The following is a 27,759-nucleotide window of genomic DNA, read 5'->3' on the forward strand; positions in this document are numbered from 1 at the left end:
GCAGAGATTCCGACGCTAGCGTTTAACGCACTGCACAATGGAGGCAGCGGATGCATTTGTCCGGCGCATCCGCTGCCCCATTGTGAGGTGCGGGGAGGTGGGGGCGGAGTTCCGGCTGCGCATGCGCGGTCGGAAAAAGCGGTCCGTCAGGAGCAAAAAAACGTTACATGTAGCTTTTTTGCTCCCGACGGTCCGCGAAAGCACGATGCATCCGTCGCACGACGGATGCGACGTGTGGCAATCCGTCACAATGCGTCACATACAAGTCTATGGGGAAAAACGCATCGCATCCTGCAAGCACTTTTGCAGGATGCGTTTTTTGTGCAAAACAACGCATTGTGACGGATTGCAGTTAACGCTAGTGTGAAAGTAGCCTTAGGGTACCGTCACACTCAGCAACTTTCCAACGATCACGACCAGCGAAACGACCTGGCCGTGATCGTTGGAAAGTCCTTGTGTGGTCACTGGAGAGCTGTCACACAGACAGCTCTCCAGCGACCAACGATGCCGAAGTCCCCGGTAACCAGGGTAAACACCGGGTTACTAAGCGCAGGGCTCCGCTTAGTAACCCGATGTTTACCCTGGTTACCATTGTAAATGTAAAAAAAAACACTACATACTTACATTCCGGTGTCTGTCACGTCCCTCGCCGTCAGCTTCCCGCCCTGCGCTTAGTAACCCGATATTTACCCTGGTTACCAGTGAACACATCGCTGGGTCGGCATCACACACGCCGATACAGCGATGTCAGCGGGTGATACAGCGACGAAATAAAGTTCTGGCCTTCTAGCTCCGACCAGCGATGTCACAGCAGGATCCTGATCACTGCTGCGTGTCAAACACAACGATATCGCTATCCAGGACGCTGCAACGTCACAGATCGCTATCGTTGTAATGTTGTTCAGTGTGAAGGTACCTTTAGACGTAAGTTAACTTACAATACAGAATGAAAACCATATGACTGTATCCCAAACTGCAAGCTAAGTGCACTACAACAAAGCTAAAACCTTTATAGCAGAGGTGTCAAACTGCATTCCTCGAGGGCTGCAAACAGGTCATGTTTTCAGGATTTCTTTGTATTGCACAGGTGATAATTTAATCACCTGCACAGAATGATTCCAGCACCTTGTGCAATACAAGGAAATCCTGAAAACATGACCTGTTTGCGGCCCTCGAGGAATGCAGTTTGATACCTCTGCTTTATAGCTCAAAATTAGCCACAATTATTTGCTAAATTGAAGCAACAACCCTTTTAAAAAAAAAAAAATTAAACAAACAGTGGTCATAAAAATATATACACAACAAAAATATCTACAGAAAATATCAGGTCATCAAAATGGCAGAAGTATTAGTATATATCAAAAAACAACAGTTTTAAATAATGCAGAAGTGCATGGTGAATCTACAGGACGTTATCAAGGCCATCAATAACCGATACCAATAGGATGTTCCAGACACAAAAAGCTCCTGAGAAAACGGTATAGATGTGAAACTACCGAACCCAGACAAGCATATAAATGCAAGCAAAGAAGAACGTCAGTGTCTTTAATCCGAACAAACCAGCAAAGTAAAGCAAATACAACACAAATTCACTTCTGTAAATACAATGTTGCGTATATGTTAGTACTTGTGTATTGATATTTAGGAGTACGGTACTTTTTAACCTTTCACAGTATAAAATCATTTGTTCATATCAAGGTTCTTTTAATGCATCAAACGGTACACAAAACTACGCTAAAAATACACAGAAAAACCCATCCTGAAGGTAGTCACACAAATTAGACTTATTTCCGCCGACATCACCAACTTTGATGGCACCAGTCGACCATCTAATGTGCACAAACGTTCATCCGCTATACATCGGAGAAGCAAGCCCATAATGGTCTTAATCTGGTGGATGGCTTCACAGTTCTTTAGAAAACGGTAGCCAGTGGTGTCTTTATTGTGAAACAGGATACTGGAAAACAGCTGGTGTTTGCCGACAATATACAAGGAAGCTACGAAGGAACAAGACTTCCCTTTTCTATTATCAGATCACAGAAGCTCATGAATATAGAGAAAGTGAGAAAAGAAATACCGTACTTTGTATTATGCCTCATCACAACAGTGTTTAAAAACGTACGCAGAAAAATGGTATCAGCCTCAGTGTTTTGGATAACATTTCATCAGTGTACGGTCCATGTGTCGGCTTTTCCCATCAGTGTACGGTCCATGGACTCGCTTTTCCCATCAGTGTACGGTCCATGGACTCGCTTTTCCCATCAGTGTGTCATCAGTGTACGGTCCATGGGTCGGCTTTTCCCATCAGTGTGTCATCAGTGTATGGTCCATGTGTCGGCTTTTCCCATCAGTGTGTCATCAGTGTACGGTCCATGGACTCACTTTTCCCATCAGTGTACGGTCCATGGACTCGCTTTTCCCATCAGTGTGTCATCAGTGTATGGTCCATGGGTCGGCTTTTCCCATCAGTGTGTCATCAGTGTACGGTCCATGGGTCGGCTTTTCCCATCAGTGTGTCATCAGTGTACATCCATGGGTCAGCTTTTCCCCATCACTGTGCCATCAGTGTACGGTCCATAGGTCGGCTTTTCCCATCAGTGTGTCATCAGTGTACGGTCCATGTGTCGGCTTTTCCCATCAGTGTGTCATCAGTGTACGGTCCATAGGTCGGCTTTTCCCATCAGTGTGTCATCAGTGTACGGTCCATGTGTCGGCTTTTCCCATCAGTGTGTCATCAGTGTACGGTCCATGTGTCGGCTTTTCCCATCAGTGTGTCATCAGTGTACGGTCCATGTGTCGGCTTTTCCCATCAGTGTGTCATCAGTGTACGATCCATGGGTCGGCTTTTCCCATCAGTGTGCCATCAGTGTACGGTCCATGGGTCGGCTTTTCCCATCAGTGTGTCATCAGTGTACAGTCCATGGGTCGGCTTTTCCCAACAGTGTGCCATCACTGTACGGTCCATGGGTTGGCTTTTCCCATCAGTGTGTCATCAGTGTACAGTCCATGGGTCGGCTTTTCCCATCAGTGTGCCATCAGTGTACGGTCCATGGGTCGGCTTTTCCCATCAGTGTGTCATCAGTGTACAGTCCATGGGTCGGCTTTTCCCAACAGTGTGCCATCACTGTACGGTCCATGGGTTGGCTTTTCCTATCAGTGTGTCATCAGTGTATGGTCCATGGGTTGGCTTTTCCTATCAGTGTGTCATCAGTGTCGGCTTTTCCCATCAGTGTGTGATCAGTGCACAGTCCATGGGTCTGCTTTTCCCATCAGTGTGTCATCAGTGTACAGTCCATGTGTCGGCTTTTCCCATCAGTGTGTCATCAGTGTACGGTCCATGGGCCGGCTTTTCCCATCATTGTGTCATCAGTGTACAGTCCATGGGTCGGCTTTTCCCATCAGTGTGTCATCAGTGTACGGTCCATGCGTGGGGTTTTCCCATCAGTGTGTCATCAGTGTACAGTCCATGGGTCGGCTTTTCCATCAGTGTGTCATCAGTGTACGGTCCATGGGTCGGCTTTTCCCATCAGTGTGTGATCAGTGCACAGTCCATGGGTCTGCTTTTCCCATCAGTGTGTCATCAGTGTACGGTCCATGTGTCGGCTTTTCCCATCAGTGTGTGATCAGTGTACGGTCCATGGGTCTGCTTTTCCCATCAGTGTGTCATCAGTGTACGGTCCATGGGTCTGCTTTTCCCATCAGTGTGTCATCAGTGTACGGTCCATGGGTCGGCTTTTCCCATCAGTGTGTCATCAGTGTATGGTCCATGTGTCGGCTTTTCCCATCAGTGTGTCATCAGTGTACGGTCCATGGACTCACTTTTCCCATCAGTGTACGGTCCATGGACTCGCTTTTCCCATCAGTGTGTCATCAGTGTATGGTCCATGGGTCGGCTTTTCCCATCAGTGTGTCATCAGTGTACGGTCCATGGGTCGGCTTTTCCCATCAGTGTGTCATCAGTGTACATCCATGGGTCAGCTTTTCCCCATCACTGTGCCATCAGTGTACGGTCCATAGGTCGGCTTTTCCCATCAGTGTGTCATCAGTGTACGGTCCATGTGTCGGCTTTTCCCATCAGTGTGTCATCAGTGTACGGTCCATAGGTCGGCTTTTCCCATCAGTGTGTCATCAGTGTACGGTCCATGTGTCGGCTTTTCCCATCAGTGTGTCATCAGTGTACGGTCCATGTGTCGGCTTTTCCCATCAGTGTGTCATCAGTGTACGGTCCATGTGTCGGCTTTTCCCATCAGTGTGTCATCAGTGTACGATCCATGGGTCGGCTTTTCCCATCAGTGTGCCATCAGTGTACGGTCCATGGGTCGGCTTTTCCCATCAGTGTGTCATCAGTGTACAGTCCATGGGTCGGCTTTTCCCAACAGTGTGCCATCACTGTACGGTCCATGGGTTGGCTTTTCCCATCAGTGTGTCATCAGTGTACAGTCCATGGGTCGGCTTTTCCCATCAGTGTGCCATCAGTGTACGGTCCATGGGTCGGCTTTTCCCATCAGTGTGTCATCAGTGTACAGTCCATGGGTCGGCTTTTCCCAACAGTGTGCCATCACTGTACGGTCCATGGGTTGGCTTTTCCTATCAGTGTGTCATCAGTGTATGGTCCATGGGTTGGCTTTTCCTATCAGTGTGTCATCAGTGTCGGCTTTTCCCATCAGTGTGTGATCAGTGCACAGTCCATGGGTCTGCTTTTCCCATCAGTGTGTCATCAGTGTACAGTCCATGTGTCGGCTTTTCCCATCAGTGTGTCATCAGTGTACGGTCCATGGGCCGGCTTTTCCCATCATTGTGTCATCAGTGTACAGTCCATGGGTCGGCTTTTCCCATCAGTGTGTCATCAGTGTACGGTCCATGCGTGGGGTTTTCCCATCAGTGTGTCATCAGTGTACAGTCCATGGGTCGGCTTTTCCATCAGTGTGTCATCAGTGTACGGTCCATGGGTCGGCTTTTCCCATCAGTGTGTGATCAGTGCACAGTCCATGGGTCTGCTTTTCCCATCAGTGTGTCATCAGTGTACGGTCCATGTGTCGGCTTTTCCCATCAGTGTGTGATCAGTGTACGGTCCATGGGTCTGCTTTTCCCATCAGTGTGTCATCAGTGTACGGTCCATGGGTCTGCTTTTCCCATCAGTGTGTCATCAGTGTACGGTCCATGGGCCGGCTTTTCCCATCATTGTGTCATCAGTGTACAGTCCATGGGTCGGCTTTTCCCATCAGTGTGTCATCAGTGTACAGTCCATGGGTCGGCTTTTCCATCAGTGTGTCATCAGTGTACGGTCCATGGGTCGGCTTTTCCCATCAGTGTGTGATCAGTGCACAGTCCATGGGTCTGCTTTTCCCATCAGTGTGTCATCAGTGTACGGTCCATGTGTCGGCTTTTCCCATCAGTGTGTGATCAGTGTACGGTCCATGGGTCTGCTTTTCCCATCAGTGTGTCATCAGTGTACGGTCCATGGGTCTGCTTTTCCCATCAGTGTGTCATCAGTGTACGGTCCATGGGCCGGCTTTTCCCATCATTGTGTCATCAGTGTACAGTCCATGGGTCGGCTTTTCCCATCAGTGTGTCATCAGTGTACAGTCCATGGGCCGGCTTTTCCATCTGTGTGTCATCAGTGTACAGTCCATGGGCCATCTTTTCCCATCAGTGTGTCATTAGTTTTTTTCACATATGGATAAATTATAAACCTTCTCATATACTTTACAATGTTAAATATGGACAACACACTGTTGCCATTCAAGTGCTTTACGTGTTTTTCACAGACTCATACTTGTTTTGGCACTTTTCATCTGGGATACCAGAGTAAAAGGACACGTCTCTGTGAGTTCTGCATAGAAACATGGACATATGGATACCACCATATATTATAATGGGCATATTTTCTATCTCTGAAAAACACGGATAAAACACATATTTGCAACACGGATGTCTGAATGAGGCCATCCATTTATATAATTACCTTAAATTGTCTGTCATCCACTTCCGACTGGACGTCCTCAAATCCCACAATCCAGCACGCCGCACCGGAAGTACGCCGACTGCCATATTGGAATACCCAAGTGATGGGTATTCCAATACGGGAACCCGCTGGTGGTACCAGGCCCTTGCGCAGTACCACCAGCGGGTCATCGCCAGACCCCCCCACTGCTGGGACTCCCCGCCACAAGAACCCCATGCCGCCAGACCGCCTCTGGGATCCCGGCCGCCGCTACCACTTCTCCACATCCTCCCTCTCTCACCGAGCGCACTCCCCCGTGTCTCCAGATTACTTGGTGCCCTCAGTCTGTCACAGCCCTGTCATGGCCGGCGGCGGAAGAGAGTGCGGGAGCCAGGTGCAAGTAATCATCGTACGGGGGCTGTGGAGGGGTGGCGGGAGCTCGGAAGCAGGAGGCAGCAGCTGCTGTCAGGAGGGGAGGAGAGGAGAACACAGACCACTTCTCCGTATCCTCCCCCTCTCACCGAGTGCATTCCCCCGTGTTCCCCCATGACTCGCTGCCCTCAGCCTGTCACGGCCCTGTCATGACCGGCAGCGGAGGACAGTGCGGGAGCCAGGTGCAAGTAATCATCGTACGGGGGCTGTTGAGGGGTCGGTGGGAGCTCCGAGGGAGGAGGTAGCACCTGCAGTCAGGAGGGGAGGAGAGAACAGACCACTTCTCTGCATCCTCCCTTTCTCACCGAGCACACTCCGCCGTGTCCCCACATGACTCGCTGCCCTCAGCCTGTCACAGCCCTGTCATGGCCGGCGTGAAAGCTGGGCTCACACTGCACAGGGGAGGCTCAATACATGGGGAGTCTCACAATACAGAAGGGGTCTCACACTGCAAGGGAAGGGTGCTAACAATACAAAAGGGGGCTCACACTGCACAGGGGGGAGGTCTCACAATACACAGGGGTCTCACTGCAAGGAAAGGGGTGCTCACAACACACAGGGGGTTTCACGATGTAAGGAGAGGGGTGCTCACACTGCAAGCGGAGAGGGGCTTACGATACACAGGGGGATCTCACAATACACAGGGGGTCTCAATACACAGGGCAGGTCTCACACTGCAAGGGAAGGGGTACTCACAATACACAGGGGTCTCACACTGCAAGGAGAGGGGGTGCTCACAAAACAAGAGTCTCACACTGTACAAAGGGTCTCACAATTCAAAAGGGTTCTCACACTGCATGGGGGTCTCTGCTGCAAAGCCTACCCCCATTGGGACGACACCACCCTCCCAATGCAATAGCATCGGGCCTCCATCTAGTAGGCACTAACTAAACACAATTCTTTATTCATGTGAAAGTCTAATTTTGTATTCCAAGAGGATCGGAGACGCGACCTAAAATTGCTTACTGCATTTTATGACTTAAGAGGCTCCTATCAAAATTTTATCCTGTAAATATATTGCAATCATATTATATAGCACTGTATACTTACAATTGCTCATTTTTCCTTTCTGACAAGTTCATTCTTCTCTTTTTCTGCTCCATATAGAAACAGGAAGTCTCTTTTTCCTGCAAAAATAATTCCAGTCTTCAATTCCTGACCCAGTTGCTCCGTCTCACCTGCCAGAAACTTTTGAAGTGACATGATTCATACAGGGAAGATTGACCTCATGTTTATACATAGAGCTTAGGAGGATTCAGCTAGTCAGTTTTAAATCACGTGATGCCAAGGACATAATAGAAAACTAAAGAATTAGTTGGGTAGAAAGGCAAAATGAGCAATTGTAAGCACACAGTGCTATATAACATGACAATTGCAATATATTAAGAGAACAATTTTGATTCGAGTGCTTTTTTAAGCAATTTTAGGTCTCACCTCTTTGTAGTCAAAGACTAGATTCTTACAGAAATAATAAATAGCTCCAAAGAATTGTACGGATGTAGGATGCTTAAAGGAAACCTGATAGCTGATACATACCGCCCAAACTGTGGGCTGTATGTATCAGCCGCTGGCTGTAGTATCCCATCCAGGTATGTGTGCCTCTGAAACACTGTGGCATTTCAGATAAAAACTTTTTTTTTTTTTTTTGAATAGCTGCTGGGGACAGAGCCACGCTATACACTAGTTGTACAGTCGGGTCCCCAATAAACGCTTTCATGTCTTGCCCCAAATTTATTAGGTATCTTAAATGTGTCTGCAAACTACAGATGTAAGGTGCAGTCAGTATGATAAACCTGGAACATTTTTGGACTGTGCTGTCTTCGGTTGCTTTTAGATGAGCCAATAATTGGGGAACGAGGGCTTAGTTCCTGACAGGACACCTTAGCAGGCTGAAATACCCGATGAACAAGCAAACCATAAGTTCATCGGGTTTGATGGGTTTCTTTTAGCCAGTTTAAAAATCATCATTGTTGGGTTAGCAGTACATGTGCTGCCAAGAACAATGATATTCCATGCACACAGAAAGATTGTAACAGAATGAAAACGCAGGCAACCAGTTTGAATATGCCATTAAACAGCCACTGATTACTGGCATGGCCCTGTAAACAGAAGATGTGCTCTGGAGACATAATGTTCTGGACACATAGAATGATCACATTAACGATCACTCTGCGTGCGTGGAAATGCAGTCGACCTGTTTAAACAGGCTATTAGACAACCGCTGGTTGGCCAACATGTAGCCAATCAACAGTCCGTTTGATCAGTTTAATATGCATCTTAAGTTTGTTTAAAGAAATTACACAATTTTAACAAAACTCTTAACATCTACCATGACCGATTAGGCTATGTGCCCACAATCAGGAAATAGCAGCATTTTAGACATAACGTATTTTCACTGCGTCCAAAATGCTGCGTTCTAATCACGATTTACTGCATGTAATGAATGGCTATGGGTGAGACTACGCAGCAGAGACTAGCGTCTCCACTGCAGATAATTGACATGCTGCAGCTCGTAAACCCGCACCGTGAGTTTACACAGTGTTAAAGAGAAGCAGTGGGCATGGGATTTGTATAAATCCCATCCACTGTGCTTCTGATGTAGAACGCAGCGCAGATGCTCTTTCTGATCGTGGGCATATACCCTAACTCTTTATAATTTCTCTAGATGAACCATTAAGCATGTACGGTATATTACAAATACTTGTGCATTAGGTGGGAACATAATCGGAAGGCCTGTAGCATGTCTCATCACCACCGACAATTTTGTTAGACCAACTAGAGAAATCAAACTTAATTTGAATTTCTCAAACATTATGGGATTTACTAATAGACCAATGACATTTTCATAATCACAATTCATATATAGCTTTAACCTCACACAAAAAGGCAGTGGAGAGCTAGATAAAAGGGTTGTCCGGTCTAAAATTAAGTCTGCAGTCAATCAGGAGATTGGATATCGCAGACATCACCACCATTCCCAGTTCAGAAACCGGAAGAATCCTCGCAGCGCACGGTGCATGTGCTAGGGACATTCAAAAGTCTTGCAGCCTCACAGAGAGACACACAGAGTGACTGCAGACTTTCATTTTAGATCGGCAACCTCTTTATATACAAGCTAGACATAGTAGCTGCTTTAGAGGCCATCTCCATAACGTGTTTTGCTATGGAAACCCATGGTTACCCCACCTGGGAGCATTACTCCTGCACTAGGACATCACTGTATTACCTGCACCATAATATCCTATGTGCTTTATGCCTCTACTGAAGGCACCAATATCTGCCATGTTAGAATTCCTATGCAGCCCATCTTGTGGTTAGACTTAATAGGTAATCATACATTTTACAACACACTACAGTACTATGGTATTGCTAGGTATTGTATAGGCGATAAAGTGATCACAGGTTCAAGTTCTCTAAATGGACTAATGAAAAGTGTAAAAAAACAAAGATTTTTAGATTGCAAAAGTATAGGAGAAGCTTTCTAAGTTAAGTAATTTTTCATATGTGAAAATCGCTGATCACTGATTAAACATGTACCATTTTTTCTCGCCCATACATGAAAGTCTGAATGAGGCATAAAACACATTCCTTGATATTGCAATTACAACACAAAAAGTAAACATTCTAGAATTATGGGGTTCACAATATGGATAGACATGTTAATAATACGCAAATAATAAAAAGATGGAAACAACATTTTCAAAACATCTTGATTTATTGAACTGGCTGCTGTTTTGCTGAATTCGTATGAAGTGATTCACAAAAAACAACCAAAGCTGTATTCTCCAGAATACAGATTTTTGCAAAATCAGAGTACAATTCAATTCCATGAGAATAGATTTCCTTATCTCTAACAATTATGCACCATTCTTCATATCGGACAAAACCACGTGGGCATTGCTAAATACAGACTCAAGGAGGAATATCACACTGATCTCGCTTCTGGGATTATGGTGTGGGGTGGTATAATGTATGGTAGCTGGATCCTTCTAGTCTGAATTCCAGGTACACTTAACAGCTTGACATTACGTTGTGTGTCCCAAGAGACTTTTTTTTTTTTTTTTTAATATGACAACAAATAGGCCACACGTTGATTGTGCTACTGTGAGTAGCCTACGTGGCTTACAGTGCTACCATGGTCTACAGCGTCTCCGGACTTGCCTCCTAATATTCACATGTAGAAAGTCGTTGGTCGACAATTATAAAAGGAGATGCCAGCACCGGATCTTGATGATTTGCATTCTCAAGTGCAGTTGGCATGACAGAACATTCCACAGACAACCATTAATAACCTCATTGGTAGCAACCAAGGCGTGTAAGAGTGTATATTTAGTAAGTGTGCTCATTCTCGAAACTGAATAAATAGAGGTTTTCAAAAAAAAAATTTCTATTTTTCATAGCTTGCATAGCATGTCTATCAATTCTGTGATTTCCAGAACTCCACATTTTCATTCATATGGCTACAACTTAAATATTTAGTATATAAAAAAATATATAAGTTTGTTACCACCATATAAACCCTTACCGCACAATGAACACCATTAACCCCTCTGTGACCTTAGACGTACTATCCCGTCGAGGTGCCCTGGGCTTATCTGACCCTGGACGGGATAGTACGTCATAGCCGATCGGCCGCGCTCACGGGGGGAGCACGGCCGATCGCGGCCGGGTGTCAGCTGCTTCTCGCAGCTGACATCCGGCACTATGTGCCAGGAGTGGTCACGGACCGCCCCCTGCACATTAACCCCTGGCACACCGCGATCAAAGATGATCGCGATGTGCCGGCGGTGCAGGGAAGCACCGCGCAGGGAGGGGGCTCCCTGCGGGCTTCCCTGAGCCCCCCGCAGCAACGCGATGTGATCGCGTTGCTGCGAGGGTCTCCTCACCTCCCTCCCTGCTCGAGCCCCGGATCCAAGATGGCCGCGGATCCGGGTCCTGCAGGGAGGGAGGTGGCTTCACAGAGCCTGCTCAGAGCAGGCACTGTGAAGCAGCCTGCACTGCTATCAGATCAGTGATCTGACAGAGTGCTGTGCAAACTGTCAGATCACTGATCTGTGATGTCCCCCCCTGGGACAAAGTAAAAAAGTAAAAAAAAAAATTTCCAAATGTGTAAAAAAAATAAAAAAAAATATTCCAAAATAATGAAAAAAAAAAAAAAATATTATTCCCATAAATACATTTCTTCATCTAAATAAAAAAAAAAAACCAATAAAAGTACACATATTTAGTATCGCCGCGTCCGTAACGACCCGACCTATAAAACTGTCCCACTAGTTAACCCCTTCAGTAAACACCGTAAGAAAAAAAAAAAAAAAACGAGGCAAAAAACAACGCTTTATTATCATACCGCCGAACAAAAAGTGGAATAACACGCGATCAAAAGGACAGATATAAATAACCATGGTACCGCTGAAAGCGTCATATTGTCCCGCAAAAAAAGAGCCGCCATACAGCATCATCAGCAAAAAAATAAAAAAGTTATAGTCCTGAGAATAAAGCGATGCAAAAATAATTATTTTTTCTGTAAAATAGTTTTTATCGTATAAAAGCACCAAACCATAAAAAAATGATATAAATGAGGTGTCGCTGTAATCGTACTGACCCGAAGAATAAAACTGATTTATCAATTTTACCAAACGCGGAACGGTATAAATGCCTCCCCCAATAGAAATTCATGAATAGCTGGCTTTTGGTCATTCTTCCTCACAAAAATCGGAATAAAAAGCGATAAAAAAAGTCACGTGCCCAAAAATGTTTTCAATAAAAACGTCAACTCGTCCCGCAAAAAACAAGACCTCACATGACTCTGTGGACCAAAATATGGAAAAATTATAGCTCTCAAAATGTGGTATTGCAAAAAATATTTTTTGCAATAAAAAGGGTCTTTCAGTGTGTGACGGCTGCCAATCATAAAAATCCGCTAAAAAACTCGCTATAAAAGTAAATCAAACCCCCCTTCATCACCCCCTTAGTTAGGGAAAAATAAAAAAAAATGTATTTATTTCCATTTTCCCATTAGGGCTAGGGTTAGGGCTAGGGCTAGGGTTAGGGCTAGGGCTAGGGTTAGGGTTAGGGCTAGGGTTAGGGCTAGGGTTAGGGCTAGGGTTAGGGCTAGGGCTAGGGTTAGGGCTAGGGTTAGGGCTAGGGTTAGGGCTAGGGTTAGGGCTAGGGTTAGGGCTAGGGTTAGGGTTAGGGCTAGGGTTAGGGCTAGGGTTAGGGTTAGGGCTAGGGTTAGGGCTAGGGTTACGGCTAGGGCTAGGGTTAGGGCTAGGGTTAGGGTTAGGGTTGGGGCTACAGTTAGGGTTGGGGCTAAAGTTAGGGTTAGGGTTTAGATTACATTTACAGTTGGGAATAGGGTTGGGATTAGGGTTAGGGGTGTGTCAGGGTTAGAGGTGTGGTTAGGGTTACCGTTGGAATTAGGGTTAGGGGTGTGTTTAGATTAGGGTTTCAGTTATAATTGGGGGGTTTCCACTGTTTCGGCACATCAGGGGCTCTCCAAACACGACATGGCGTCCGATCTCAATTCCAGCCAATTCTGCGTTGAAAAAGTAAAACAGTGCTCCTTCCCTTCCGAGCTCTCCTGTGTGCCCAAACAGGGGTTTACCCCAACATATGGGGTATCAGCGTACTCAGGACAAATTGGACAACAACTTTTGTGGACCAATTTCTCCTGTTACCCTTGGGAAAATACAAAACTGGGGGCTAAAAAATAATTTTTGTGGGAAAACAAAAAGATTTTTTATTTTCACGGCTCTGCGTTATAAACTGTAGTGAAACACTTGGGGGTTCAAAGTTCTCACAACACATCTAGATAAGTTCATTGAGGGGTCTAGTTTCCAATATGGGGTCACTTGTGGGGGGTTTCTACTGTTTAGGTACATTAGGGGCTCTGCAAACGCAATGTGACGCCTGCAGACCAATCCATCTAAGTCTGCATTCCAAATGATGCTCCTTCCCTTCCGAGCCCTCCCTTGCGCCCAAACGGTGGTTCCCCCCCACATATCGGGTATCAGCGTACTCAGGACAAATTGGACAACAACATTTAGGGTCCAATTTCTCCTGCTAACCTTGGAAAAATACAAAACTGGGGGCTAAAATATAATTTTTGTGGAAAAAAAATATTTTTTATTTGCATGGCTCTGCGTTATAAACTGTAGTGAAATACTTGGGGGTTCAAAGCTCTCACAACACATCAAGATGAGTTCCTTAGGGGGTCTACTTTCCAAAATGGTGTCACTTGTGGGGGGTTTCTACTGTTTAGGTACATTAGGGGCTCTGCAAACGCAATGTGACGCCTGCAGACCATTCCATCTAAGTCTGCATTCCAAATGGCGCTCCTTCCCTTCCGAACCCTCCCATGCGCCCAAACGGTGGTTCCCCCCCACATATGGGGTATCAGCGTACTCAGGACAAATTGGACAACAACTTTTGGGGTCCAATTTCTCCTGTTACCCTAGGGAAAATACAAAACTGGGGGCTAAAAAATAATTTTTGTGGGAAAAAAATTTTGTTTTATTTTTATGGCTCTGCATTATAAACTTCTGTGAAGCCCTTGGTGGGTCAAAGTGCTCACCACACATCCAGATAAGTTCCTTAGGGGGTCTACTTTCCAAAATGGTGTCACTTGTGGGGGGTTTCAATGTTTAGGCACATCAGTGGCTCTCCAAACGCAACATGGCGTCCCATCTCAATTCCAGTCAATTTTGCATTGAAAAGTCAAACGGCGCTCCTTCCCTTCCGAGCTCTCCCATGCGCCCAAACAGTGGTTTACTGCCACATATGGGGTATCAGCGTACTCGGGACAAATTGGACAACAACTTTTGAGGTCCAATTTCTTCTCTTACCCTTGGAAAAATAAAAAATTGGGGGCAAAAATATAATTTTTGTGAAAAAATATGATTTTTTATTTTTACGGTTCTGCATTATAAACTTCTGTGAAGCACTTGGTGGGTCAAAGTGCTCACCACACCTCTAGATAAGTTCCTTAGGGGGTCTACTTTCCAAAATGGTGTCACTTGTGGGGGGTTTCAATGTTTAGGCACATCAGTGGCTCTCCAAACGCAACATGGCGTCCCATCTCAATTCCTGTCAATTTTGCATTGAAAAGTCAAACGGCGCTCCTTCCCTTCCGAGCTCTCCCATGCGCCCAAACAGTGGTTTACTGCCACATATGGGGTATCAGCGTACTCAGGACAAATTGGACAACAACTTTTGAGGTCCAATTTCTTCTCTTACCCTTGGAAAAATAAAAAATTGGGGGCAAAAATATAATTTTTGTGAAAAAATATGATTTTTTATTTTTACGGTTCTGCATTATAAACTTCTGTGAAGCACTTGGTGGGTCAAAGTGCTCACCACACATCCAGATAAGTTCCTTAGGGGGTCTACTTTCCAAAATGGTGTCACTTGTGGGGGGTTTCAATGTTTAGGCACATCAGTGGCTCTCCAAACGCAACATGGCGTCCCATCTCAATTCCTGTCAATTTTGCATTGAAAAGTCAAATAGCGCTCCTTCCCTTCCGAGCTCTCCCATGCGCCCAAACAGTGGTTTACTGCCACATATGGGGTATCAGCGTACTCAGGACAAATTGGACAACAACTTTTTGGGTCCAATTTCTCCTGTTACCCTTGGTAAAATAAAACAAATTGGAGCTGAAGTAAATTTTTTGTGTAAAAAAGTTAAATGTTCATTTTTATTTAAACATTCCAAAAATTCCTATTAAACACCTGAAGGGTTAATAAACTTCTTGAATGTGGTTTTGAGCACCTTGAGGGGTGCAGTTTTTAGAATGGTGTCACACTTGGGCATTTTCTATCATATAGACCCCTCAAAATGACTTCAAATGAGACGTGGTCGCTAAAAAAAAATGGTGTTGTAAAAATGAGAAATTGCTGGTCAACTTTTAACCCTTATAACTCCCTAACAACAAAAAAAATTGGTTCCAAAATTATGCTGATGTAAAGGAGACATGTGGGAAATGTTACTTATTAAGTATTTTGTGTGACATATCTCTGTGATTTAATTGCATAAAAATTCAAAGTTTGAAAATTGCGAAATTTTCAAAATTTTCGTCAAATTTCCGTTTTTTTCACAAATAAACGCAGGTACTATCAAAGAAATTTTACCACTATCATGAAGTACAATATGTCACGAGAAAACAATGTCAGAATCACCAGGATCCGTTGAAGCGTTTCGGAGTTATAACCTCATAAAGGGACAGTGGTCAGAATTGTAAAAATTGGCCTGGTCATTAACGTGCAAACCACCCTTGGGGGTAAAGGGGTTAAAAAAACTACAGAATTAAATTTTTTGATCAAACTTGGATGAGCATTTCCTGTTTTTCAGAACATTATAAGGTTAAATAAAATGGTGTCAATCAAAATTACAACTCGTCCTGCAAAAAATAAACCCGATATAGTGATGTCAAAAGACAAATAAAAAAAGTTATAGGTCTTGGGAAAAAAATGGGAGTAACAATCAAAAGCACATATGAAAAATGGCTTGGTCCTTAAATGGGTTAAAAAGTCATGTTGTAGCATGTAAGAAATGCAAAGACAAACAGTGCGTAGCTGTGAATGGGCATACTGAATGTGAGACTGATAAGTTGTTATGACAGAGCCATTATTTTTAGTTTTTCATTTACACAATGTAAACCCTGTACTTTAGTGCATAATGAGATGTTTATATGATAGGCAGCTCTGTAACATCAAAACACATGAATACTGGTACTAAAAGCATTTTTCCAAGGTGATATATTTTTCATTTATCCATAGGTTAGATAAAAAAAAGTCTGTTTTCTTGGTTTTAGGACGCAGTCAGACAGTTGTATAATACGGATGATCGAATCGCAATGCTCGGACTGGCCAGCGACTCTCGGGACCCGAGCAGGACAGCTTCATGTATTTCTATGCACTGTGATGAGATTGTCATCCGTGTTATACGGCGTCTCACTGCGAGTCCATCAACACAGACGTGGATAAATGACGTGCATCATGACGTGGATAAACATTTAGGCGCACCTTCCCACCTGCTATTTTTCCATCTGTTAATCAAAGAAAGAGGGCATTGGCAGAAGATAGAGGGAAAAGTAGTTAGAGGGTCTAAGTAGGTGGAAAGGTGCACTTTAACATTTGGCCACGCCAAGGGAGCATTGCGTGTCTGTCCTTGGTTTGAACCGTCATTCTGTGCTGACAGTGTCCCTATAGGTATCCCGGTCCTCCTCAATAAATGACTAATGAGGGAGAGTTGGACTAGAGTTGCGATTAAGCATGCGCTCTGTTCAAAAGTCTTTAGGATTAACAAACAGCCATTTATAGCATCTGGCTGGCTATAGTCCACATAGACATTGAATGGGGAGCCATGTGTGCTAGCTCGAATGCAGCTCCACTCAAAATCCATCTCGTTGTGTTCATCGATGGAGCACTCAGTGATCGGACATTTCTCACCTAAGTGGTAGATGTCTATGTTGGAAAAACCCTTTAAATATGTGCTCGCATAGGATGGATTTGCAGCCGATGTGGCCACAAATGTGCACATATTGTCTACAATTTTATAACAGACTAGCTGAAGAGCCCGGCGTTGCCTGGGCATAGTAAATATCTGTGGTTAGTTATAGCACGTCACTTCTCTTATTTTCCCATCACGCCTCTCATTTTCCCCTCACATCTCTCATTTTCTCCCTCACACCTCTCATTTTCTCCCTCACTCCTCTCATTCCCCCCCAACACTTGTCATTTCGACCTCACATCTGTCATTTTCCGATCACTACACTATTTTCCCTCACTCCTCTCATTTTGCACTCACACCTTTTCATTTTCACCTCACACCTCTCATTTTCACCTCAGTATATACATGTTTGTCATCTCCCTTATATATAGTATACACCTGTATGTCATCTCCTGTATATAGTATATACCTGTATGTCATCTCCCCTGTATATAGTATATACCTGTATGTCATCTCCTCCTATATATAGTATATACCTGTATGTCATCTCCTCCTATATATAGTATATACCTGTATGTCATCTCCTCCTGTATATAGTATATACCTGTGTCATCTCCCCTGTATATAGTATATATCTGTGTGTCATCTCCTCCTGTATATAGTATATACCTGTATGTCATCTTCTATATATAGCATATACCTGTATGTCATCTCCTCCTGTATATAGTATATACCTGTAGGTAATCTGCTCCTGTATATATATAGTATGTACCTGTATGTCATCTCCTCGTCTATATAGTATATACCTGTGTGTTATCTCTCCTGTATATAGTATATATCTGTATGTCATCTCCCCTGTATATAGTATATACCTGTGTGATCTCCTGTATTAGACCTCGTTAACACGTTATTTGCTCAGTATTTTTACCTCAGTATTTGTAAGATAAATTGGCAGCCTGATAAATCCCCAGCCAACAGGAAGCCCTCCCCCTGGCAGTATATATTAGCTCACACATACACATAATAGACAGGTCATGTGACTGACAGCTGCTGTATTTCCTATATGGTACATTTGCTGCTCTTGTAGTTTGTCTGCTTATTAATCAGATTTTTATTTTTGAAGGCTAATACCAGACTTGTGTGTGTTTTAGGGCGAGTTTCGTTTGTCAAGTTGTGTGTGTTGAGTTGTGTGTGGCGACATGCATGTAGCGACTTTTGTGAGAGGAGTTTTGTGTGGCAACATGCGTGTAGCAACTTTTTGTGTGTCGAGTTGCATGTAACAGGTTAGTGTAGCAAGTTGTGTGCAGCAAGTTTTGCGCATGGCGAGTTTTGCGCGTGGTGAGTTTTATGTCTGGTGCCTTTTGAGTATGTGCAAGTTTTGTGCGAGGCAACTTTTGCATGTGTTGCAAATTTTGTGCATGTGGCAATTTTTCCGCGTGTGCAAGTTTTGCGTGTGGCGAGTTTTCCATGAGGTGAGTTTTGCACTTGTGGCGAGTTTTGCGTGAGCCTAGTTTTTGCATGTGGCGAGTTTTGCGCGTGGCGAGTTTTGAGCGGCGACTTTTGTGTTTCGACTTTTATGTGGCGAGGTTGGTGTATGTGTGGTGAAATGTGTGCTGAGGGTGGTATATGTGTTCAAGCACGTGGTAGTGTGTGGCGCATTTTGTGTGTGTGTTCATATCCCCGTGTGTGGTGAGTATCCCATGTCGGGGCCCCACCTTAGCAACTGTACGGTATATACTCTTTTGCGCCATCGTTCTCATTCTTTAAGTCCCCCTTGTTCACATCTGGCAGCTGTCAATTTGCCTCCTACACTTTTCCTTTCACTTTTCCCCATTATGTAGATAGGGGAAAAATAGTTTGGTGAATTGGAAAGCGCGGAATTAAAATTTCACCTCACAACATAGCCTATGACGCTCTCAGGGTCCAGACGTGTGACTGTGCAAAATTTTGTGGCTGTAGCTGCGACGCCTCCAACACTTTTCATTTCACTTTTTCCCCATTATGTAGATAGGGGCAAAATTGTTTGGTGAATTGGAAAGCGCGGGGTTAAAATTTCACCTCACAACGTAGCCTATGACGCTCTCAGGGTCCAGACGTGTGACTGTGCAAAATTTTGTTTCTGTAGCTGCGACGCCTCCAACACTTTTCCTTTCACTTTTTTCCCCATTATGTAGATAGGGGCAAAATTGTTTGGTGAATTGGAACGCGCGGGGTTAAAATTTCACCTCACAATATAGCCTATGACGCTCTCGGGGTCCAGACGTGTGACTGTGCAAAATTTTGTGGCTTTAGCTGCGACGGTGCAGATGCCAATCCCGGACATACACACACATACACACACACACACACATTCAGCTTTATATAGTAGACTAGCTGAAGAGCCCGGCGTTGCCTGGGCATAGTAAATATCTGTGGTTAGTTATAGCACGTCACTTCTCTTATTTTCCCATTACGCCTCTCATTTTCCCAATCACATCTTTAATTTTCCCCCTCACATCTCTCATTTTCTCCCTCACACCTCTCATTTTCTCCCTCACTCCTCTCATTCCCGCCTAACACTTGTCATTTCGACCTCACATCTGTCATTTTCCGATCACTACACTATTTTCCCTCACTCCTCTCATTTGGCACTCACACCTTTTCATTTTCACCTCACACCTCTTATTTTCACCTCAGTATATACATGTTTGTCATCTCCTGTATATAGTATATACCTGTATGTCATCTCCCCTGTATATAGTATATACCTGCTGTGTGTCATCTCCCCTGTATATAGTATATACCTGTATGTCATCTCCTCCTATATATAGTATATACCTGTATGTCATCTCCTCATATATAGTATATACCTGTATGTCATCTCCTTCTATATATAGTATATACCTGTATGTCATCTCCTCCTGTATATAGTATATACCTGTGTGTCATCTCCCCTGTATATAGTATATATCTGTGTGTCATCTCCTCCTGTATATAGTATATACCTGTATGTCATCTTCTATATATAGCATATACCTGTATGTCATCTCCTCCTGTATATAGTATATACCTGTAGGTAATCTGCTCCTGTATATAGTATATACCTGTGTGTCATCTCCTCCTGTATATAGTATATACCTGTATGTCACCTCCTCCTGTATATAGTATGTACCTGTATGTCATCTCCTCCTTTATATAGTATATACCTGTGTGTCATCTCTCCTGTATATAGTATATATATGTGTCATCTCCCCTGTATATAGTATATACCTGTGTGATCTCCTGTATTAGACCTCGTTAACACGTTATTTGCTCAGTATTTTTACCTTAGTATTTGTAAGATAAATTGGCAGCCTGATAAATCCCTAGCCAACAGGAAGCCCTCCCCCTGGCAGTATATATTAGCTCACACATACACATAATAGACAGGTCATGTGACTGACAGCTGCCGTATTTCCTATATGGTACATTTGTTGCTCTTGTAGTTTGTCTGCTTATTAGTCAGAATTTTATTTTTGAAGGCTAATACCAGACTTGTGTGTGTTTTAGGGCGAGTTTCGTTTGTCAAGTTGTGTATGTTGAGTTGTGTGTGGCAACATGCGTGTAGCAACTTTTTGTGTGTCGAGTTGCATGTGACAGGTTAGTGTAGCAAGTTGTGTGCAGCAAGTTTTGCGCATGGCGAGTTATGCGCGTGGTGAGTTTTATGTCTGGCGCCTTTTGAGTATGTGCAAGTTTTGTGTGAGGCAACTTTTGCATGTGTTGCAAATTGTGTGCATATGGCAATTTTTCCGCATGTGCAAGTTTTGCGTGTGGCGAGTTTTCCATGAGGTGAGTTTTGCACTTGTGGCGAGTTTTGCGTGAGCCTATTTTTTGCATGTGGCGAGTTTTGCGCGTGGTGAGTTTTGAGCGGCGACTTTTGTGTTTCAACTTTTATGTGGCGAGGTTGGCGTATGTGTGGTGAAATGTGTGCTGAGGGTGGTATATGTGTTCAAGCACGTGGTAGTGTGTGGCGCATTTTGTGTGTGTGTTCATATCTCCGTGTGGTGAGTATCCCATGTCGGGGTCCTACCTTAGCAACTGTATGGTATATACTCTTTGGCGCCATCGCTCTCACTCTTTAAGTCCCATTTGTTCACATCTGGCAGCTGTCAATTTGCCTCCAACACTTTTCCTTTCACTTTTCCCCATTATGTAGATAGGGGCAAAATTGTTTGGTGAATTGGAACACGCGGGGTTAAAATTTCACCTCACAACGTAGCCTATGACGCTCTCGGGGTCCAGACGTGTGACTGTGCCAAATTTTGTGGCTGTAGCTGCGACGGTGCAGATGCCAATCCCGGACATACACACACACATACACACACACACACACACACATATACACACATTCAGCTTTATATAGTAGATTGCAGTGAGATTATTGTATTGTGAATTTCCACCAAAGATACACAATTCCACTAAAATTCACGCAATGAGTGAACTTGGAATATATGAGCCTGAAGTATTCCAGCATTTCTGAACTTGGCTGCCCTCTGTACATATAATTGCAGTAAAAACAAACTATCAGCATCAAATAGCAAACAGGAGATTTTACTCTACATAGAACAGAGTAAAACAAACTGAACAACAGCAAAAAGTAATGAAGACAAATTACAAAGATATTATAGTGTGGCTGCACATGCAGAAATGTTTAGCGAAAGGTAATGCTGAATCTAAAGTAGAGAAACATGTATGAAAAGATCAAGTCCTCGAAAATGTCTCTACAAGGGCTCAATCACTCCAGGACATCGGACAAGTGCTATCCAATTTTTTTTATCGGATAGCACTTGGACCAATGTTATGTAATGGGGCAGTGCTGATGACTGATTTTTTTTCACTGACAGAATCAGTCAGTGAAAAAATAAAAAAAGTTAAAAAAAAAAATAAAATGAAAAAAAAAAAATCGCACCATGCTGTCATTTCACTTTGAAATCGGAAGACACTCTATGGGTGCATGGAAAACATCAGACTGCACTGAGTGCAGTCCAATTTCGGCAGACTCACAGAATAAAGAAGATGGAGAAGTTTTGTTCTCCATCTTCCCCTCACAGTGTGCTCTGATTTTCTCATCAATGAGAATCGGATCACACTATGCTGACACTCGGATCAAATTCTGATCAGAAAGACATTTGCATAATCAACCCGATGAGAGAATCTATGTCCGTCGTACTGTAGCCTAAAGGTTAAATACTTACAAGACATACACCTTATAAACGGTCTTCAAATTTACAGTCAGCCTCAGGAGCCTGAAGTATTAGTTCTCCTGTCACATACAAAATAGTCATCTTGATTTATGCAGGACACGCAGGGGATTTGTCCTTGGATCCTTTTTCCTTTAGACAGTAAAACAACAATGAAATAATGAACAAATATTCTCTGTGCAGATGGGTGACAGTTTACCTCCATTGCAGCTCTCTACGCTGTCGAGCTGCTTTGAATCCTCTATACAAGACTCTCTGCAACTTTGGTGGCCCAAGAATTCTCCAAGCTACTGACGCCACTATTTGATAAACGGTTTGACGTTCTTCATGGCTCCATCAATACAGCTATAGCTCAAATTACCATTAACTCTCAAAAAATTACGTAACTAGAAAATAGAGTTCAATCCAATTAAATGGAGCTTGCAGGGCTACGGACCTCTCTCCAACAAAGCCAAGCCACAGAGCGAGAATTGTGTGATAAGTTAGAGGACTTGGAAAATGGAGACCGCCGTAGCAATCTGTGTTTTGTGGGCAGCCTGCAATCAGTGGGCGGTGAACGTCTTATGGAATACCTTACCAAAAATGTCATTGCTGCCCTTCAGTTGGACCTTTGTAAGACCCAATGATGATAGAATGAGCACACAGAATAGGCCCCTCAAGGCCTACTCACAGTGGCGGAAATATCATACATCACCCAGTTACAGCAAAATACCTTAATTGGGCCATAAAAGAAAGAGCATGTTGTCAACAATGAGAACTGACCATCCACGATTCTAAGATTCTAATCTTCCAGGGCTTCTCTGCAGGTGTATATCAGTAACACAACGCATTTGTACCTATCTGGCGTCTACTGATTGAAGAAAACATTAGGTTTCAACTGCTCCACCCAGCTAAACTTAAACTCCAAGATGGAGACTGTAGCTATTTACAAAGATCCAGAGGTGGCGTACAGGAGATTCCATCGTGCTGGAGATGTAGCAGTGGGATGGTCTACTAAACTCGTTATACATGTTATCTTTTATTGTAGGAGGACTGTTGTTTCCGTTATGGTATGTTCTCTTTGGTGATGGAATGAATCTTCTGGTACACTCCTGGCGAGCTTCGATCACCGATCCGTAAAGTTAGCTATTTTGTTTTCTTTGATTTTCTCTATTGTCTTTACCCTCCTGTGCTTCCTCCCTTCTCAGATCAGGTACTAATAAACACGGGACCCACCCTTGATGACACCTTTAATATTTGTTCATACCTGCGGCTCGCTGGGACGGAAAGGGATGAACACACCTTGTTGCTGTACACTGCAAAGACCTTGCCCTGGGACCCAAGAGGAGTATGCCTGAGACACCAGACTCTAACACCACCTACACCTCACCTTGCGTTTTTTTGTCATGGAATGTGGCAGGCCTTAACACCCTCCTGAAAAGCAAAAAAGTTTTAATACACATGAAACGATTCTTGCCAGAAATGATCTTTCTTCAAGAGACACACTGGAGGGCTGACAAGCCGGGTAAATTATCAGCACCTTGGATAAGCGATTGCTATGCTGCCTCATGTACTTCATCATCACGTGGAGAAGCAATCCTTATTAAAAAGGGTCTGCCATGTTATATCCAAGACTATCAGCGACAGCCAGGGTAGACATCTGATTCTGAAAGTGGAAATAGCCGGTAAAATATATATTTTTGGTCAATCTCTATGCTCCCAACCACAACCAACATCACTTCTACACATCAATTCTCCAGATTTTTTAAGGACTTGGGCCTAACCATCTAATATTAGGAAGAGATTTTAACTTAGTACAATGTCCTGACTTAGATAGTTCCTCACCCTCTCCAGAGACCTCAGTAGCCACCCCTTCTGGAACAGCTCTCATTCTGTGACCCGTGGAGAGTGACGGACTCTGAAGCTAAAGAATATCCATGTCACTCCCTCACTCACCAGTCCTTCTCTCGTATTGACTACTTCCTCATCTCCACACAACTCTTTACCCAATATCATGATTCTCGCATCCACCCAATACTGATCTGAGATCATGCTCTCATTTAATTATCCCTGACTTTAAAGGTACCATCACACTCAGCGACGCTGCAGCGATATAGACAACGAGCCGACCTAAACTAGATCGCTGGAGCGCCGCTGTTTAGGTCACTGTAGAGACGTCAAACACAGCAACTCCAGAACGATGCAGGAGCGATCCAGTGACGTAACGGCGACTCACTTATCGTTCTCGCTGGTTGTTAGCTCCATGTAAAACGTTGCTGGTGTCGTTGCTTTTGATGTCAAACATGATGATACACGGCGACCTGACGACAAAATAAAGTTCTGGACTTCTAGCTCCGACCAGCGATGGCACAGCGGGATCCAGATCGCTGCTGTGTGTCAAACACAACGAGATCGCTATCCAGGACGCTGCAACATCACGGATTGTTGTCGTTCTCGTTGCAAAGTTGCTGAGTGTGACGGTACCTTAAAGGGAACCTGTCACCCCGTTTTTTCAGTAGGAGATAAAAATACCGTTAAATAGGGCCTCAGCTGTGCTTTATAATAGGGTATTTTTGTCCCCTGATTCTCTACCTACAGTGCCTACGAGTAGTATTCAACCCCCTGCAGATTTAGCAGGTTTAATAAGATGTAAATAAGTTAGAGCCTTCAAACTTCAAACAAGAGCAGGATTTATTAACAGATGCATAAATCTTACAAACCAAAAAGTTTTGTTGCTCAGTTAAATTTTTATAAATTTTAAACATAAAAGTGTGGGTCAATTATTATTCAACCCCTAGGTTTAATATTTTGTGGGATAACCTTTGTTTGCCATTACAGCTAATAATCGTCTTTTATAAGACCTGATCAGGCCGGCACAGGTCTCTGGAGTTATTTTGGCCCAGTCCTCCATGCAGATCTTCTCCAAGTTATCTAGGTTCTTTGGGTGTCTCATGTGGACTTTAATCTTGAGCTCCTTCCACAAGTTTTCAATTGGGTTAAGGTCAGGAGACTGACTAGGCCACTGCAACACCTTGATTTTTTGCCTCTTGAACCAGGCCTTAGTTTTCTTGGCTGTGTGCTTTGGGTCGTTGTCTTGTTGGAAGATGAAATGACGACCCATCTTAAGATCCTTGATGGAGGAGCAGAGGTTCTTGGCCAAAATCTCCAGGTAGGCCGTGCTATCCATCTTCCCATGGATGCGGACCAGATGGCCAGGCCCCTTGGCTGAGAAACAGCCCCACAGCATGATGCTGCCACCACCATGCTTGACTGTAGGGATGGTATTCTTGGGGTTGTATGCAGTGCCATCCAGTCTCCAAACGTCACGTGTGTGGTTGGCACCAAAGATCTCGATCTTGGTCTCATCAGACCAGAGAACCTTGAACCAGTCAGTCTCAGAGTCCTCCAAGTGATCATGAGCAAACTGTAGACGAGCCTTGACATGACACTTTGAAAGTAAAGGTACCTTACGGGCTCGTATGGAACGGAGACCATTGCGGTGGAGTACGTTACTTATGGTATTGACTGAAACCAATGTCCCCCCTGCCATGAGATCTTCCCGGCGCTGCTTCCTTGTTGTCCTTGGGTTAGCCTTGACTCTTCGGACAAGCCTGGCCTCGGCACGGGAGGAAACTTTCAAAGGCTGTCCAGGCCGTGGAAGGCTAACAGTAGTTCCATAAGCCTTCCACTTCCGGATGATGCTCCCAACAGTGGAGACAGGTAGGCCCAACTCCATGGAAAGGGTTTTGTACCCCTTGCCAGCCTTGTGACCCTCCACGATCTTGTCTCTGATGGCCTTGGAATGCTCCTTTGTCTTTCCCATGTTGACTATGTATGAGTGCTGTTCACAAGTTTGGGGAGGGTCTTAAATAGTCAGAAAAGGCTGGAAAAAGAGATAATTAATCCAAACATGTGAAGCTCATTGTTCTTTGTGCCTGAACTACTTCTTAATACTTTAGGGGAACCAAACAGAATTCTGGTGGGTTGAGGGGTTGAATAATAAATGACCCTCTGAAAAGACTTTTCACAATTTAAAAAAAAAATAAACAAAGAAATAACATTCTTTTTTGCTGCAGTGCATTTCACACTTCCAGGCTGATCTACAGTCCAAATGTCACAATGCCAAGTTAATTCCAAATGTGTAAACCTGCTAAATCTGCAGGGGGTTGAATACTACTTGTAGGCACTGTATGCTGCCGAAATACCTTACAAAAGTGGCCTTTTTTGCCTGTCAATCAGGCTGGTCAGGTCAGATGGGCGTGGTCACAGCGCTGTTTCTCCCCATCACATCTTGCTTATGTTCCCGTTGGTGGCGTAGTGCTTCTCGCATGCGCAAGTGCCGAATGCACTGCGCAGCTGTAGAAAAAGAGCGCGCTCGCCGCTATTCAGCGGTTTCTTGGTGGGCGCGGCCATCTTCCTGAGACCGCGCGTGCGCAGATGGACATCGCGGCGGCCATTTTCCTGAAGCCGAGTTCAAATCTCGGCTTCGGGAAAATGGCCGCCGCGATGTCCATCTGCGCACGCGCGGCATCCCGCGGCCATTTTCCTGAAGCCCCGGGAAGCAGGAGACTCCATCTGCGCACGCGCGGCCTCAGGAAGATGGCTGCGCCCCCCGAGAAACCGCTGAATAGCGGCGAGCGCGCTCTTTTTCTACAGCTGCGCAGTGCATTCGGCACTTGCGCATTCGAGAAGCACTACGCCACCAACGGGAACATAAGCAAGATGTGGGGGAGAAACAGCGCTGTGACCACGCCCATCTGACCTGACCAGCCTGATTAATAGGCGAAAAAGGCCACTTTTGTAAGGTATTTCGGCAGCATAGGTAGGGAATCAGGGGACAAAAAATACCCTATTGTAAAGCACAGCTCAGGCCCTATTTAACGGTATTTTTATCTCCTACTGAAAAAACGGGGTGACAGGTTCCCTTTAACAGATCCAAGCCCCCAGACACGGCATTGGAGATTTCCATCATACCTGGCAGACTCAGACAATTTCAAAACCTTTCTTAAAATTACACTGGAATGACTACCTGGATGACAACATCATCCACATTGACAATATCCCTCTACTCAGGGCCACTTCTAAGGCTGTCATGAGATGCCATAACATCAGTTATCTGTCATGCAGAAGGAAAACACATAGAAAGACATTTGACACCTTATATGCCTCCATCATTCAGACTCAGAAAACACTTTCCCTATCCCCATCTCCTGATGCACAACAAGCTTAAGGGGGAGTCACACATAACGATATCATTGCAACATCACACTTTTGGTGACGTAGCAACGATCCCGCTAACGATCTCGTTATGTGTGACAGCGACCAACGATCAGGCCCCTGCTGGGAGATCGTTGGTCGTTGGGGAATGATCAGGACCATTTTTGGACGCTGACCACCCGCTGTCATCGCTGGATCGGCGTGTGTGACGCCAATCCAGCGATGTGTTCACTTGTAACCAGGGTAAATATCGGGTTACTAAGCGCAGGGCCGCGCTTAGTAACCCGATATTTACCCTGGTTACCATTGTAAAAGTTAAAAAAAAAAAAGTACATACTCACATTCTGGTGTCTGTCACGTCCCCCGGCGTCCACAGGATTAAAACTGCTTTCGGCAAGAGCGCTGCTAATGTGTCAGCGCCGGCCATAAAGCAGAGCACAGCGGTGACGTCACCGCTGTTACTGCCGGCGCTGACACACAGTCAGTGCAGGGAAGCTCTCGGCAGCAGCACGTGCATTAGC

General features: G+C 44.5%; 1 protein-coding gene across 5 annotated transcripts in view; it reads right to left on the reverse strand.

Moving 5' to 3' along the window:
* The window catches only part of ELMO1 (engulfment and cell motility 1), a 562,162-nt gene that overhangs the window by 501,406 nt on the left and 32,997 nt on the right, over positions 1-27,759 (reverse strand). Inside the window, exon 1 of one of the 5 annotated variants that reach the window (XM_069730234.1) lies at positions 22,037-22,293. The exons of the other annotated variants lie outside the window; for them this stretch is intronic. The gene's annotated coding sequence lies outside the window, so the exon portion shown is untranslated. Of the gene's footprint in view, positions 1-22,036; positions 22,294-27,759 lie in introns of those variants that run through there. 5 annotated transcript variants of the gene reach the window in all.

This window comes from Ranitomeya imitator, chromosome 6, assembly GCF_032444005.1.
Source record: "Ranitomeya imitator isolate aRanImi1 chromosome 6, aRanImi1.pri, whole genome shotgun sequence".
Taxonomy (NCBI): domain Eukaryota; kingdom Metazoa; phylum Chordata; class Amphibia; order Anura; family Dendrobatidae; genus Ranitomeya; species Ranitomeya imitator.